The sequence below is a fragment of the Lycorma delicatula genome, chromosome 13, assembly GCF_047948215.1.
Source record: "Lycorma delicatula isolate Av1 chromosome 13, ASM4794821v1, whole genome shotgun sequence".
NCBI lineage: Eukaryota > Metazoa > Arthropoda > Insecta > Hemiptera > Fulgoridae > Lycorma > Lycorma delicatula.
Window position 1 is genome coordinate 37,885,309 of NC_134467.1, and position 16,127 is coordinate 37,901,435.

At 31.4% G+C, this 16,127-nt stretch overlaps 1 protein-coding gene across 4 annotated transcripts in view; it reads right to left on the reverse strand.

Moving 5' to 3' along the window:
• DNAlig3 (DNA ligase 3) overlaps positions 1 to 16,127 on the reverse strand; it is a 266,939-nt gene that overhangs the window by 67,302 nt on the left and 183,510 nt on the right. Inside the window, exon 1 of one of the 4 annotated variants that reach the window (XM_075380966.1) lies at positions 3,524 to 3,551. The exons of the other annotated variants lie outside the window; for them this stretch is intronic. The gene's annotated coding sequence lies outside the window, so the exon portion shown is untranslated. Of the gene's footprint in view, positions 1 to 3,523; positions 3,552 to 16,127 lie in introns of those variants that run through there. 4 annotated transcript variants of the gene reach the window in all.

Below are 16,127 nucleotides of genomic sequence, written 5' to 3' on the forward strand. Positions count from 1 at the left end.
TGGTCTGTTGTGATACACCGCTTGTTCCCCATAGAAAGTAATCTGGGGGAATCAGATTGGGTGATTGTGCAGTTTACAAACATCTCAAAACGATTTGTTCACTAAAAAAAATTATAAAAAATTCATTGACCTGTTAGATGTGCTCACATTATTGGCATCTTGTTGGAACCAACTGTGATTGATTTCCACTTCTGTTAACTAACAAATGAAGTTTGTTAAAACAGCACAATAACGATCTCACTATTACCTGTATTTTCAAAAAAATATTGGACCCACAATGCACGTTCAACTCACACCGATCTAATCTAGATTCCAATTTTTGCTTCATGTAAAGATTGTTCGTGTAATTCATGGAGGTCATGTATTTTGTGAATTAATACCACCTCCCAGATAAAACCACGCTTAATCTATAAAAGATGTAATGTCAAGGATACCTATGAAGGAATTTTGGTCAATAAAACGTTTAAACCATTGACAATAATTTAGTTTTTTGACATTATCTGTAGATTTCAGTTCTTGAACACACATTATTATGTAAGGGAAAACTTCTTTTCTTACAGCTTTATGTGTGGTAGCAAGTCCGATATCTTGTTCTTGTACTAACTTAAGTACTGACTTTCATGAACTTTCAGCCATAGTATCTGAAATATCAAACAGCTTCCAATTCGTTTAGTTTAGGTGGTATTCCGCTTCGATTGGAGTTTTCAGTAAATCCCGTTGCCTGAAATTTTTCGATAAGAGTTTGAACTACATTGTGGTAAGGAACATGAATATTTGGAAGATTTTCGGAAAACTTGTGTTTTATGAAAGACGTATTTTTAACGAGAATAATGCAATCCTCTACCGAAGTAACTATTATGTTTCTCGCAACAATTGATTCTGATAAATGAAACAACATGAAACGAAGCACGTTCAATCAAAACACAACAACTGAAATCTTGGTTTATTATTAAGCAATATCCAACGAAACCACAGGGCAACCAACTTAACACCAAAAGAACAGAAACCACCACATCATTCTAAAGCATACTTCGCAGCGACTTTCTGAACGCTCTGTATTACGCCTAAATGATCAAGTAAGATCAAATTTTTCTGAATATTTCCATTTATAATAGTATTGCACGGTCATAAATGATACATTTAGTGTTATAAAATTGTAATTTATCAATTCATTTTTATGATATGTAAAATTATTTTTATAAAATCATTTTTTAATTTCGCTGAGAATTAACAATTGCCAGAGGGGGTCAGTGTCATCAGAAAGATTGGGAAATGCTATCCTATTCTAATAAAAAAATTTTACAATATGACAACTAAAAAAACTTCAAAAAATAGATTAGAAATTGGTCTATTCGGGGAAGGGCATGATTATACGTAAAAAAAATACTGATTGAAAATTTTCTGATTTTATTTAAATCGATTAGAAAGAAAATCTAATTTAGTTTCTAGAAAATGTTTATGTTTTTAAATATTTTAAAAATCATGATTACTATAATAAATTGTATTTATAAATATTATTTATTATAATTTAATAAAAACTACTGCGTAGTATTATAGCATACTTATTAATTTACGCAATATGTATTTTGCTTATTTACACACGTAATATTAATTTAGTTCTTGAACTAATTAATGATTATGATTGCGTAGGCAGTACAACTGGCCTACGTATAAAATATTACGTATCAAAATACTCAATCTTCTCATAGTCATCGATAGTTTAATGTAATGATAATAATTAATTACTAAATAAAAGAAAAAAAATAATTGTGTAATTTTGTTAAAATTAGGTTATGCTAGGTTACTCCCTCCATTTATCTATATTCTCTTTTCTAAACTCTCTCACTCTTTCTCTCTCTCTTATCTCATCAAGAGAGAGAAAGATCGAGTCAGTGTGTGTATGAGTGAGACAGAGTGATAGATGTACACACAATAGTATCAAAAACTACTTATTACAAATTCCAAATGTACAACCATTATTTTAAATAGATCTTTTCTCCTACACTGAATAAAAAATTAATAATATTATAAAATCGATTGCAAAAATACAATAAGATTTTAATACAGTTAAATTAATTAAATTCTATTAAAGATAAATTTCAGTATTTCGATGAATTTTTTTTAAGCAATGATTTATATATGTCAATGTTTCAACACTTCTTTAGTAATAAAATAATTTTGGAATTTCCGGGGGAGAAGTTTCTACATAAATACCTCTCTTGTATTTTGATTAATAACTCTCCGGACTTGCCCAACACAAATGTTTTGAAAAAAATTTCTATATACTAAAAAAAAAAAAAAAAATTTTATTGAAAACAAAACAGAACAATGAAAATAAAAAAATAAAAATTGACATGGACACCACATGACTTCCTTGTATGCCTATTACATTACATATACACAGTTTTTAGTGCACTTCACTTAAACTTATTTCATTTGAAAATGAGATACAATCCTCCAACTCTTTAATAACGTGAACAGTTACACAATTGCGGAAATATAATTTTTTATTAACATTAAATCTTTATACAATTACTATTAATTCAACAATCTTACATAAAATATTACGATAGAGTAAAAGTCCCTTTATTACTCGTATTACTAGATCAGTATTATTCGTACTATTCAGATTTCTGGTGTGTTGTATAAATAAAAGTTAATAATAATTAAACTATTCTGTGTAATGAACTCCTGCATACCGGTTACAAATGTTAATTTCGATATTACGGTGTAAAATATTCAGTATTTATTATTAGATTATTTGGTGAATAATCCAAAACAAAAAAGAAACTATCATACAAGAAAAAGAAAGATAACATGAAGAAATATATCTCAAAAAAATGACAGAAAGATGAATATGAAGAGGAAGAAAATGTTAAGAACAAGGGAAGAATAAACAAATTAAGAGAAGATGATAATGATAAACAGGAAGAAAACTTTCAGACTAAGGAAAGAATAAAAATATTAAGAGAGGATGATGAATACAAAGAGAGAGAAAATCTAAAAACTAGAGAACGTGTAAACAAATTAAGATCAGAAGTATTAAATCAAACCAAAGATTGATTACATGACTGGCATCAAAAAACATATAAGTGAAATGATGATCAAGTCTGACTTAGGAGAATATTGTCCGACAATATCAGAGGAGTAATTAACTAAAAGATAAAAATTTTACATTAGCAATAGTATCGCAGAAGCCAGAATACAAATAACAAGTATAGAAGAACTTGCGAATAAAATTGGACTTAAGATTTCTTACGAAAAGACTAAAATGATGGCTATTGATCCTTTAGTTATTGATTCTGTGAATATTAATGGAAACAAAGTAGAACTTGTAGAAACATTTAAATATCTTGGAGAGATCATTACTTGTAATTGTAACGAAAAACAAAATTCGACTGAAAGACTTAATAAATTATTTAAAATGCTACAAGTAACCAAAAATACTTACAACAAAAAATCGCTCTTGATTAACACTAAAATTAGACATTACAAAACTGTGGTTAAACCGGTAATTACTTACATGAGCGAGACTTTATTTAGACTAAATCAGAAAAATAGGACTGGACCTTTGCTTAAAGTTGAACGCAGGATTCTTAGAACCTGCATAAACAAACAATATAAACACGAAAATCAGTACAGATTATTGCCTAATAAATTTCTGTACGAAAACTTGGAATCCTTAATTGATACCATGAAAAAGAAGCAAATTTCTTTCTGTGCACACTTGTTAAGATTACTGCAGGATAGGATTACCGATTGATTTTGGTCTTTAAAAAATCCGCCATTATGGATCAAAGAAATTAAAATTTGTTATTAAAGATCCGAATACCAACTTTAAAGTAAGAACTTTTAATTATACAAAAAGGGTTTATTCAGAAAAGGATAGTAAAGCAAGATCATTAAGAATGACTAAATATTGGGAGAAAGTATAAGCTAAGAACTTAAAGGCCAAAAGATCGGCAAAAAATACTTGAATTATTCTGACTAAAGTGGTCCTTTGCGGCCTTAAAAGTAAAAAAAAAAAATATTAAAAATGTTGTTTGTTTGTCTGTTTCTATTCGTTCAATACAGAGCCCATAGAATGTTAACCTTCATTTCCTCATCGTTGATTCAACATTTTCTATTTCTTGATATACGTTTTCTTAATCTGTTCTTTCTATCCTTATATTTCGGACCATGCAGTATATTTTTCTGAGAATTCTTGTTTTCAACTGTGGTTATGTTTTTGCCAGAGAATATTAATAATTTCTTAAATGTATAAAGTTTCCAAAAGGATTACTATTTTATAATGTATTAATTTGGCTCTTGATATGAAATTTTTATTGTAAAGTTTTCCAATTAAATGATACACAGTTTCTATTTTCTGTACTCTAGCTATCAATCCTTCTTTATTTATTTAATCCTATTGGGATTATTACTTATCCTAAATATTAGAATTTATTAATCCTTTTGATTGTTTTATTTTCTGATACTTAAAATTTCTTGGGTTTTATTTGACTGCATCATTCAGTTTTTTCCCCCAAAAAACATGTAAACCTATTTTCTGTGTTTTCTAAGAATTGGAGTTTTAAATCTTCTTCTTCTTCTGTTTTTTCTAAGAGTATTAAATCATCTGCAAAAGTCAAAATATTAGTACCAAGTCCTTTAGATTTTTTCCTTAGGTTTTCAATTTCTTTTGTCATAAACTTTTACCTAATAAAACTATATAATGCTATTTAACTGCACTGGTGAATGGTATAAAAAGTTTCCAAAATGGAATATTTTTAATCATTAATAGCTCCGTAGATGTTATTTTTATGTATATAAAATAGGTGTTCCTCAAGGTACGTAAGTTGCACTCATACTTTTTTCAATAATTTATTTCAAATGGGAAAGTAACAAGTTGGAGTTTATTTAATATTATCATCTATAAGGATATATCCTTTGGGTTCCATCTTTGAGTGTTCCTCAAGGTACGTAAATTGAACTCGTACTTTCTTCAATAATTTATTTCAAATGGGAAAGTAACAAGTTGCAGTTTATTTACTATTATCATCTATAAGGATATATCCTTTGGGTTCCATCTTTGAGTGTTCCTCAAGGTACGTAAATTGAACTCGTACTTTTTTCAATAATTTATTTCAAATGGGAAAATAACAAGTTGCAGTTTATTTACTATTATCAACTATAAGGATATATCCTTTGGGTTCCATCTTTGAGTGTTCCTCAAGGTACGTAAATTGAACTCGTACTTTATTTCAAATGGAAAAGTAACAAGTTGCAGTTTATTTACTATTATCATATATAAGGATACATCCTTTGGGTTCCATCTTTGAGTGTTCCTCAAGGTACGTAAATTGAACTCATATGTTTTTCAATAATTTATTTCAAATGGGAAAGTAACAAGTTGCAGTTTATTTACTATTATCATCTATAAGGATGTATATTTTGGTTCTATATAAATTCATTTTTTTAAATATATTTTTATATAAAGATTATTAAATTTTTTTAATATAATATAATTTGATATCCAGACGTACATAATTTACGAATAAGATGAATTTGCGGTCGTTTTACATAAAATTTATAAAATGTTATAAAGTGACAATTTCAAAATAAAAAACAAAAAAAAAAATAATTGTAAATGGAACGATTAAATAAAAAATATTCTAGATTTTTTCCGCGTAAACCAGGAAAGACTACTGTAATATTACGCGTTATAATAAAAAAAAAAAAAATACCAGGGGAAATTACGTTTTTTTTTACAAAAAAAAGATAAGTCGTCTTTCAATGCCCCAGATACTGCTACTAACAGAATAATGAATGAAAGTTGTAATATAGACAACATAATTGTTATCAACTGTGACATAATTTTAATGATTCTTTTTTTCTTTTATAATCTATAAACTGTTCTAATAAGGATAATTTATTATCTATCTCTAATTAATATAAATCATTAAAATACCTTGATAATTATCATTTTTAAATTTATCTAAATTTTATTTTTTTATTTTGCTGATAATTATGAATAAATTCACTGACCTTTCATTAAAGGTCAATGTACTTTTTATGAATGTTTTTAATAACATAATAAGTTTTAAAATTTATTATAATCAATGATTTCTTTTTATTCTACTAATAATTAACTTGTGTAATTCTATCAAAGTAGACAGAGCGTACAATCTAAAACAATCTATCAAAGTGGTGCCGGCAGGACGCATCCAAATTGCATTTTTTTTTTTTTTAATATCAAAGCCTATTAAAAAAAGATTTCACAATGAAAAAAAAAAGTTGAAAATATATTTTTTTACTTCCAACTTTCTATTTATTGGACAATTACAGTATAATCGATATAAATAAAAATATAAGTGTTAGTTTGTTCAAAATCTTAAATCTCCGAAACTTCTTCACCGATTGCTTTGAAATTTTGACACGACGTTGCATTCGAATACGCGCGTTTTTATATAACTAAGATGTCACACTTGTGACAGGTAAAAACACGTTTTTTAAAAAAAAATCGCGCTATCTGTTGGACGTAAAAGCAACACATGATATACTAAATATTTTACGATTCCATTTCAATATTTCCGATATGTGTGTTAACTATAGACTAAAAAACTACTGGACCGATTTACGCGCAGGGAAAAAAGGGAGAAAGGGAAAACCCGAAACAAGGAACAGAAAATAAGGGGAAAATAGAAAAAAGAAAAACGGGGAAAAGTAAATGAAAAGGGAAAAGAGAAGAAAGAAAAGGAAAAAGGGGGAAAGAGGAAGGGAGAAAAGGAAATAAATTTTTTATTTAACAAATTTATTGTACTTGAAACTTAAAAAAAAAAAACGCGTATTTTGTCACCGAATTTTTCTATTATACTTTGGATATCATGGTAAATTTGAAAGATACAGTTCTGGGACCTATTTAATTCAATTTTTCAGGTCAAAAAACATAAGAAACCATTAAGTTTCCTACTTTTACAACACCTTAAAAATGCCAATATGACCTTATTTCACCGGGGGAAATTTTTCTCTAGAACTCGTTAACATTTTTAGCTTATTTCAAGCTCTAGAATCAGTTCCCAAATTATTTCTCTTTCCTTCTGAATCGCTCAGTATTATTATAGCAAAGAATATTTCCAAAAATTTACTTAAAACAAAATATATATATATATCTTTTAAAGATTCGGTGGGAAGAGGAAGGCGACTTTTGGTCGGGTGACTTTAGAGTAATTAACTCAGCGTCAAATAATGGGCAGGAAGGAGTAGGTTTCGTGATGAACAAGAAGATAGGGAGGAGAGTGGAGTATTTCAAGACGCATAGCGATAGAATCATTGTAATAAGGATAAAATCAAAACCTAAACCGACAACGATTGTTAACGTCTATATGCCTACAAGCGCCCATGATGATGATGAGGTAGAATGCGTATACGAAGAGATTGATGAAGCAATTAAACACGTAAAAGGAGATGAAAATTTAATAATAGTTGGAGATTGGAATGCAAGCATTGGAAAAGGCAAGGAAGGAAATATAGTGGGTGAATACGGGCTGGGCAAAAGGAATGAAAGAGGGGACCGACTTATAGAGTTTTGCACGAAGTATAATTTAGTAATTGCCAACACCCAATTTAAAAATCATAATAGAAGAATATACACTTGGAAAAAGCCAGGCGAAACTGCAAGGTATCAGACAGATTATATCATGGTTAAGCAAAGATTTAGAAATCAATTCGTTGACTGCAAAACTTACCCTGGAGCAGACATTCATAGCGACCATAATTTGGTGATAATGAAATGTAGATTGGGGTTTAAAAACCTGAAAAAAAGGTGTCAGATGAATCGGTGGAATTTAGAGAAGCTTGAGGAAGAGGAGGTAAAGAAGATTTTTGAGGAGGACATCGCAAGAGGTCTGAGTAAAAAAGATAAGGTAGAAAATGTAGAAGAAGAATGGGAGAATGTTAAAAAGGAAATTCTTAAATCAGCAGAAGCAAACTTAGGCGGAATAAAGAGATCTGGTAGAAAACCTTGGGTTTCAGACGATATATTGCAGCTGATGGATGAACGTAGAAAATATAAGAATACTAGTGATGAAGAAAGTAAAAGGAACTATCGGCAATTAAGAAATGCTATAAACAGGAAGTGCAAACTGGCGAAAGAAGAGTGGATTAAAGAAAAGTGTTCAGAAGTAGAAAGAGAAATGAACATTGGTAAAATAGACGGAGCATACAGGAAAATTAAGGAAAATTTTGGGGTACATAAATTAAAATCTAATAATGTGTTAAACAAAGATGGTACACCAATATATAATACGAAAGGTAAAGTTGATAGGTGGGTGGAATATATTGAAGAGTTATACGGAGGAAATGAATTAGAAAATGGTGTTATAGAGGAAGAAGAGGAAGTTGAGGAGGATGAAATGGGAGAAACAATACTGAGATCTGAATTTAAGATAGCATTAAAAGATTTAAATGGCAGAAAGGCTCCTGGAATAGACGGAATACCTGTATAATTACTGCGCAGTGCAGGTGAGGAAGCGATTGATAGATTATACAAACTGGTGTGTAATATTTATGAAAAAGGGGAATTCCCGTCAGACTTCAAAAAAAGTGTTATAGTAATGATACCAAAGAAAGCAGGGGCAGATAAATGTGAAGAATACAGAACAATTAGTTTAAATCTAACTATACTTAGATCGGAGTATCTGAGGAGAAAAGATTAGAAGCTTTTGAAATGTGGTGTAATAGAAGAATGTTAAAAATCAGATGGGTGGATAAAGTGACAAATGAAGAGGTATTGCGGCAAATAGATGAAGAAAGAAGCATTTGGAAAAATATAGTTAAAAGAAGAGACAGACTTATAGGCCACATACTAAGGCATCCTGGAATAGTCGCTTTAATATTGGAAGGACAGGTAGAAGGGAAAAATTGTGTAGGCAGGCCATGTTTGGAAAATGTAAAACAAATTGTTAGGGATGTAGGATGTAGAGGGTATACTGAATTGAAATGACTAGCACTAGTTAGGGAATCTTGGAGAGCTGGATCAAACCAGTCAAATGACTGAAGACAAAAAAAAAAAAAATAATACGTAAATATATCGATAAAAACAGATAGAACGTAAGAAAATTTATTATGCTAAAACAAATAATAAAATAAACGGAAGAGGAAATAGAACTTAAAGGGCAACATGGACATAAACATGAATAGAAAAATTATAGTAAAGGAGAAAACAAATAATACGTAAACTGAAACGAGAAAATAGAATATAGCATAACACGATGAGGTCAAAAAAGTTAAAAAAGTAATCAAATTTACTATAACGATTATTTGCATAAAAGAGAGAGGGAGTGAGAGAGAGCGAGAGAGAAAGAGAGAGAACAGAGAAAGATAGTGGAAAGAGGGAGACTGTTGAACACACGCGATCATTTAACAATCCCATACATTAATTACATTCCTAGTGATTTAACATTACTACCAAAACAGTTTAATTTTATTAATTAAAACAATTTATTACAATCGTAAAATAAAAAATAAATAACTGATAATAATTAAAGAAAGTTAAACAATATCGTACGATGATGATAACATTACTGATGAAATAAAAGCAAGAGAAAAAAATATAATAACAGAACAATATTGATCTATCTACTACGATCTATTAAATATTGTGTTTGTGAAATGAAAACTAATAGTCGACCAGATAAGCTGTTGACCTAAATTTTACGTCGAATTAGAACATAATAAGTACAGTCAGGTAAAAATGAAAATATATCCTATATGTTGAAAATATTGTATATGGATTAATTAAATGTTATAATTTTAGCATATTAAAATTATGAAAGAAATAAGAAAGAAAATTAAAAAAAATTATACGTAATGAGGTATCGAAATTGTATTTTCTGATTTATTTTTGGATAAGTTGATCGTTTCCCAACGAATGCAGCTAGAACAGTTATTCTATTTTTGAATAGAATATTAAATAATAATACTATTATTATTTGGAATAGAATAGCTATTTTGTATTATTTGAGGATGATTATTTTTTTATTTTCTCCCCTTTGAGTTTAAAATTAATTATTTATTTTAAAAAAAAATAATTTATATATACCTCTTTTTTGTATTTGAAGTGATTAGTATTTTTAAATGATTTTAGTTGTTTTTTATTTATTTTTCTGTATGGTTTTTGAAATATTTCTTTTCTGGTATTTTTTATAACTGTTTTTTTTTCCTGATCTTGTAATACAAGATATAGTTCAATTGATTCTGATTGTTTGAATATTTTATTTCTGGTGGTTCATTTGGATTTTTAAATTGGTTGGGTTTTACTTTTGATAGATTTACTTCGATCTTTTTAGGATAAATTCATCCTTACAATATAGATCCATTCATTACGATCTGTTCGTTTAAAATCTCGGTGACTTGAGAACCTAGTCACACAGATCGTAAAAACTAAAGAGACAAACTGTCAGGAATGGATCAGAGACTTTAATGTCGAGATAGAACAAAAAAAAAAAGGAACAGGAAAGGGAAACAAAAAAGAGGAAGAGAGATAAAAAGACCCGTCCGCTGAGTGGGGTCCGGGAACGACATAGTCAGGCTCGGTTCACTTCTATCCGGTTGTTTAAGGCAGGCGAATCGAAGAATCAAAAGATCCAGACCCGGTGAGACGACCTGCCGTGCCGGATATTACCAGTATGCCGGAAGGCTCGTTTGAGTTAAAGGAAGCAAGGTTGAACTAAACTGGATTGCAGATCCAGCCCAGGAGAGCAGAGGAAAGAGAAGATATATTTAAAGTTACATAGTTAAATATATTTATATACAGGTGTCCCATATAAAACGCAACCCATCAATCACTCATCCATGAAATTTCAAAAGTCAAGCTTACTCCCTTACTCGTTACTGAAATGGACTCGTCCAACATCTGAACATCGCGGCGACGCAGTAGAACACTACCGATAGTAACAACAATGCAATCATAACGTTCAGTGTATTGCTAGAGACAAGATGATGTTTTCGCTAGATGAACGTGTTATCATTGTCGAGTCGTACTTCAGTACGAAATCAGCGGTGGCAGTACAAGATTTGTTTCACCATAAGTACCCGGATAAACCACCTCCTAACAAAATATCAGTATTAAGGTTAATTGCAAAATTTAGAGAGACGCTTCTGTTAATAACAAGGAACACAAAAGATCTGCGTCGGTGTTGAATACAGATACAGTCACTGAAATCAAAGACCGATTACTCGCCTCGCCAAATAAATCGATCAGACGTTTGCCTGCTGAAATAAATTTGTCTAAATCGACTGTTCATCGGGCGACCAAACAATTACAATTACGATCTTATCGCATTCAAACGGTTCATCGACTTCTTGAGCCCGACAAAGAAAAACGGCTACAATATTGTCAACGGTTCCGTCGTTTTCTGCGTGAGGGAATTAACGACATGGATTCGTTATTTTTCAAAGATGAAGTACGGTTTCATTCGGACGGCACAGCCTTAACAGTAGAATTTGGGGCGCTGAAAATTCCCACGTTTATCACGAAAAACAATTACACCCGCAGAAGTCGGGCGTGTGGTGTGCGATATCGCGGAAGAAAATAATCGGTCCTATTTTTTTCGAGTACACCATTAATGCACAACGATATCAGGAAATTTTATTTCAGTTCATCGCATTCTTGGAAGAGGAAGACAAACACTGCCGGCTACAACATGACGGTGCGACATCGCACTACGCAGGTTCAACTTCTGATTTCGTCGAGGAATTCTTTGGTAATCGTGTTATCGTTCTAGGCTTGTGGCCACCAAGATCTCCAGATTTGACTGCGGCGGATTTCTTTCTACCGGGTTACCTCAAAGAAAAAGCCTACAGCAACAAACCACGAACACTTGAACGATTGAAAGTCAATATTGAACAAGCTGTATTAAATATCCAGCCACAAACTTTGAAAAAAGTTGCAAGAAACGCTGTAAAAAGAATTGAAGCTTGTATTCAAGAAGATGGCGGCCACTTCTAACATTTACTCTAAATGTAAGGTAATGGATGGTAATAAAATTTACATTTACATTTACACATGCCTTTTTATTATTTCAATATCTACCAATATAAGGATGGGTTGCGTTTTATATGGGACACCATGTATATTAAAAAAGAAAGTATGGTGATTATGCCAAAAATGTAGTATCGGATTTTTACTAAATTTTCACGTTTTAATGTCCAATTAACTCATTAAAAAAAAAAAGATACATATATATATATATATATATTTGTGTCGCACTGCTTTTAGCCTAATATCCCGATATTGACCGAACCGATTTTCTTAAAATTTAGCTTAAATATTTTTATACATGAGGCATTGATCATATAATTTTTTTTCAAAACTCAGTAACTGAGAGGTGGGATATCGCGAAAAATCCAATTTCGAGTTTCTTCGGAAGCATTTTAGAGAAAACTTTATTTAAGTAAATTCGTTATCTGCAATGCGTGTATAAATAATATAACAATTAAAAAAAAAATTAAACCCTACCACTTAAAAATAAAATATAAATTTTTTTTTTAAAAACTCTCTTAAAAATATTTTTTAAGAGTTTATACTTCATATATATAAAGCTATCAAGAAATCTACAACTTTATTATGTTATAAATTTTTCTTTCTGGCCGCACAATGAGGTGTCGTTATCAGCGCCAGGGCACAAAATTACCATAGTATATGATTAAAAATTAAAACGATTTATTTATTTAGCGTATGGCACCAAAACACAACGCCAATTACAGTCAAAATTTACAAAGAAACATCTAACAAATTAATATAAGCTACTCATTCTGGAGTCACCATCAGAAAATCTTCAGGGTTCCCTTCAGAAGCTGTCCCAGGGCAAACTTCTGTGATGTGTTTAACAGTTTGATTTTCATGACACTCGCAAAGGGACGTCGGTGTTTTACCCCATTTAAACAGGAAATAGACGCACCAACCATGCTAAGTTCGTATTCTGTTTAGCGTTGACCACGTCTTACATGGCAAGTCAAAAATTGGCGGCTTTTGAGTAATACATGGGATTTGGTTATTCTGCTTTGTGGTCCATTCTCGAAGCCAGGCGTCAGTTAGGTGAAATCCTTCCTCTGTAGCAGCAATTGACTGTTTTGATAGGTGGCTTTCTAGATCGATTGGCATCGTCAATGTCCTCATATATTGGTAGATTTCGATTATCCATAATCTTCTTGTACTCTCGTACAAGAAAGTTCATACGGTGCAGATTTGGGATGGTATGTGGCTCGATACCGGGAGCCATTCCAGAGGAGTAGACTTGATAACCCCGGCAATCATTGTAATAGTTTTATTAAGTTGAGCATCAATTCTATGAACATAAGGGCTGTTAAGCCATACTGGCGCACAATATTCTGCAGCCGAGAAGACGAGCTTCAGAGCCGATGTGCGCAAAGTGGAAGCCGATGCTCCCCACGTTGTTCCACAGAGGTTATGTATAATGTTGTTTCTCGCTTTCAATTTCTCTGCAGTTTTCATTAGGTGCTCGTTAAATGAAAACGTTCTATCAAGTGTCACGCCTAGGTATTTTGGTGTCTTATTCTGGAAGAGCCATGCATTCTCGAATAGAATTTTTAAACTCCCTATTAGCGAACTTGTTACTCAGATGGAAGCATGACACTTCTGTTTTACTGGCATGTGGTTGGAGACGCCAGCTTCGGAAGTACCTTCTCCCAGTTTCTTCAGGTCAGCCATCAGGACCCCATCCGACTCTTCAAATGATCTACATTTGATCGATATAATATGCCTATGCGGAATCTAATATTAGATTTGAAGTTTAAACAAAATTAGATTTGAAAATAAAAACAATATTAAAAATCTAACATAAAACAATACAACTGCCGAACGTCAAAAGACAGAAACATGATAATTTTAATCAAATATCTGAATCCAGACGCACGGCTGTGAGTAATCGTAAAAGATTAGATAACATTGTTTCATTGTTCCCAACGTATTTCGCGTGTCGGCTCCTAAATAAAACTTATGACGTATAACAGATATAATCCACAAGGATGTGGTGTACTGTCAATTGGCAGACGCAGCGAACACAAACGAGTGTATCAGTCTGAATCATCAGATATCTATGAGTAAGCGTAGTGTGTCCTATTCGCAAACCGCAAATAATAACCCTCTCAAGACGGTTATTCCTACATAAAGAGCCCTACGGTGATAAGAGCTTAGGTTTTATATACAACGAATAATAAAAAAAAACTATTCCAACGTTTGCATGGAAGGATCAAGGGACATCAAGGAAAAACCTTGATTAGACAATAGCATTACAAAATAAAAAGGTGGCAAAACAGCTGTTTCTAATGCTCGACTTACACAAATTAATTAAAAATATTTATCATTTTATTTAAATATAATATTCTTTAAATACGGTAGGCGCGCGCGCATACCGTATTTAATTCGCGCGAGCGTGGCGGTACTAGCGGCGACAATCGGTACTAACTAAACTAATGTAATTTCACAAAATACATAGAACACAAATTTTGCTTGTACAGTCGGCAGACTGGTGTAGCCGTGTGCTAACGCACCAGGTACCGAGTCAACCGGGCGATCGAGTTACTTTTTTAAACTTTATTAATTTATTTAAATCTACCGCTCAACTGTGATGTCACAACATAGTAGACGACTGCAACACCGTTTTTTTTTTTGGGGGGGGGTGCAGGTGCGATTTTGCGAAACTTTTTTTATAAATATTATTTTTTAATCGTTAACAAACGTGTCTAACAAAAATATAATCTTAAACGAAATCCCGAGTACTGAGAGGATGACCTTGCTCTACAACCTCACCCCCTTTGACCTTTTAAGTTGAAAATTTAATGGCATGAATGCCCCATATATCTGATAAAATTTGGTGAAAATCGGTCTAGTAATTCTGGAGATATAACATGATTTAGAGGCCAATACCGAATATAAACACGTATATACAAACATCCGGAATATTTCTATACGGTTTTTTGGGTTCCTTATGGATCAAAACGTCAAGATCCGGTGAAAACCGAATATGACCAAACTGGATCGATTACAATACTTTCCCTTCAAGAACTATTGCTCTGTTAAAGCGCTTGCTATTTAGACAATGAATTAAAAATAATGCAAAAAATATATATTATTGTTATTATAACCTATTGTTAGTTCATAAATTCGATTAAGAAAAGATAATTGAATAAAATCAGTGGACATTAAAAAAATAGGATTGCCAGAGTTAACTGATAAATATATGAGTTAATTAATGAGAATAGAATTTATTCAGTTTTATCTTGTTTTTATTAACCAAGTAATATTGTTTCTATAAAAGGAAAACATCTGATTTATTTTAATATAATCTTATTGTGTTTTTTTTTTAAAAATCATTCGGTAATTTATCTTCTATATATATAAAAATGGATATTTTTTGTCCCGTACGGGTAACTATAAACCTTCCTGCGAAGGTTTATGAATTAGTTTAGACCCGATAGGTGGCGCTGGGCTCGAGAAATATTTAAAAAAAATTATATTTATGGTCCGATTTGGCTCATATTCAAAATAAATATTAGTTACGTGTGTTAAGTCTTTAGAGCTAGGATGGACTGTATTAACTGTTGATGAAAGAATGATGAGACAATAATACTCTTCTAAGTAACTGAATTTAATTCGTAAAAATACTAAATAACATTAAGTCACATTAGACGACGAAATACATGACCGCGCCAGACGGGGGATTCTTAACTCGAATGAATGTATGAACTGGCTCGCAAGCCAGCGTTAATAGAAACCAGAGAGCAGCACTAGCTGGTTCAAACTAGTAACGAAACAACGTGAAAAGAAATATTTTTGCGAAAAATGGACCCGCTAGGTGGCGCTGGGGTTGAGATATTTACGAAAAAAATAAACAAGTATACAAACAGACTTTATTCTTCTATATATATATATATATATATATATATATATATATATATATATATATATATATATAAAATGTTCGTTTGTGTGTCCGCTATAAACTAAAACGCTACTAGATCGATTTACGTGCGGGTTTTTTCAAAATGTTCCGCGTTGTCCAGATAAGGTTTAAAGCTATTAAAATCCTCGATTTGAACAGTAGAAAGAAAGTTAGAGGTATTTTGAA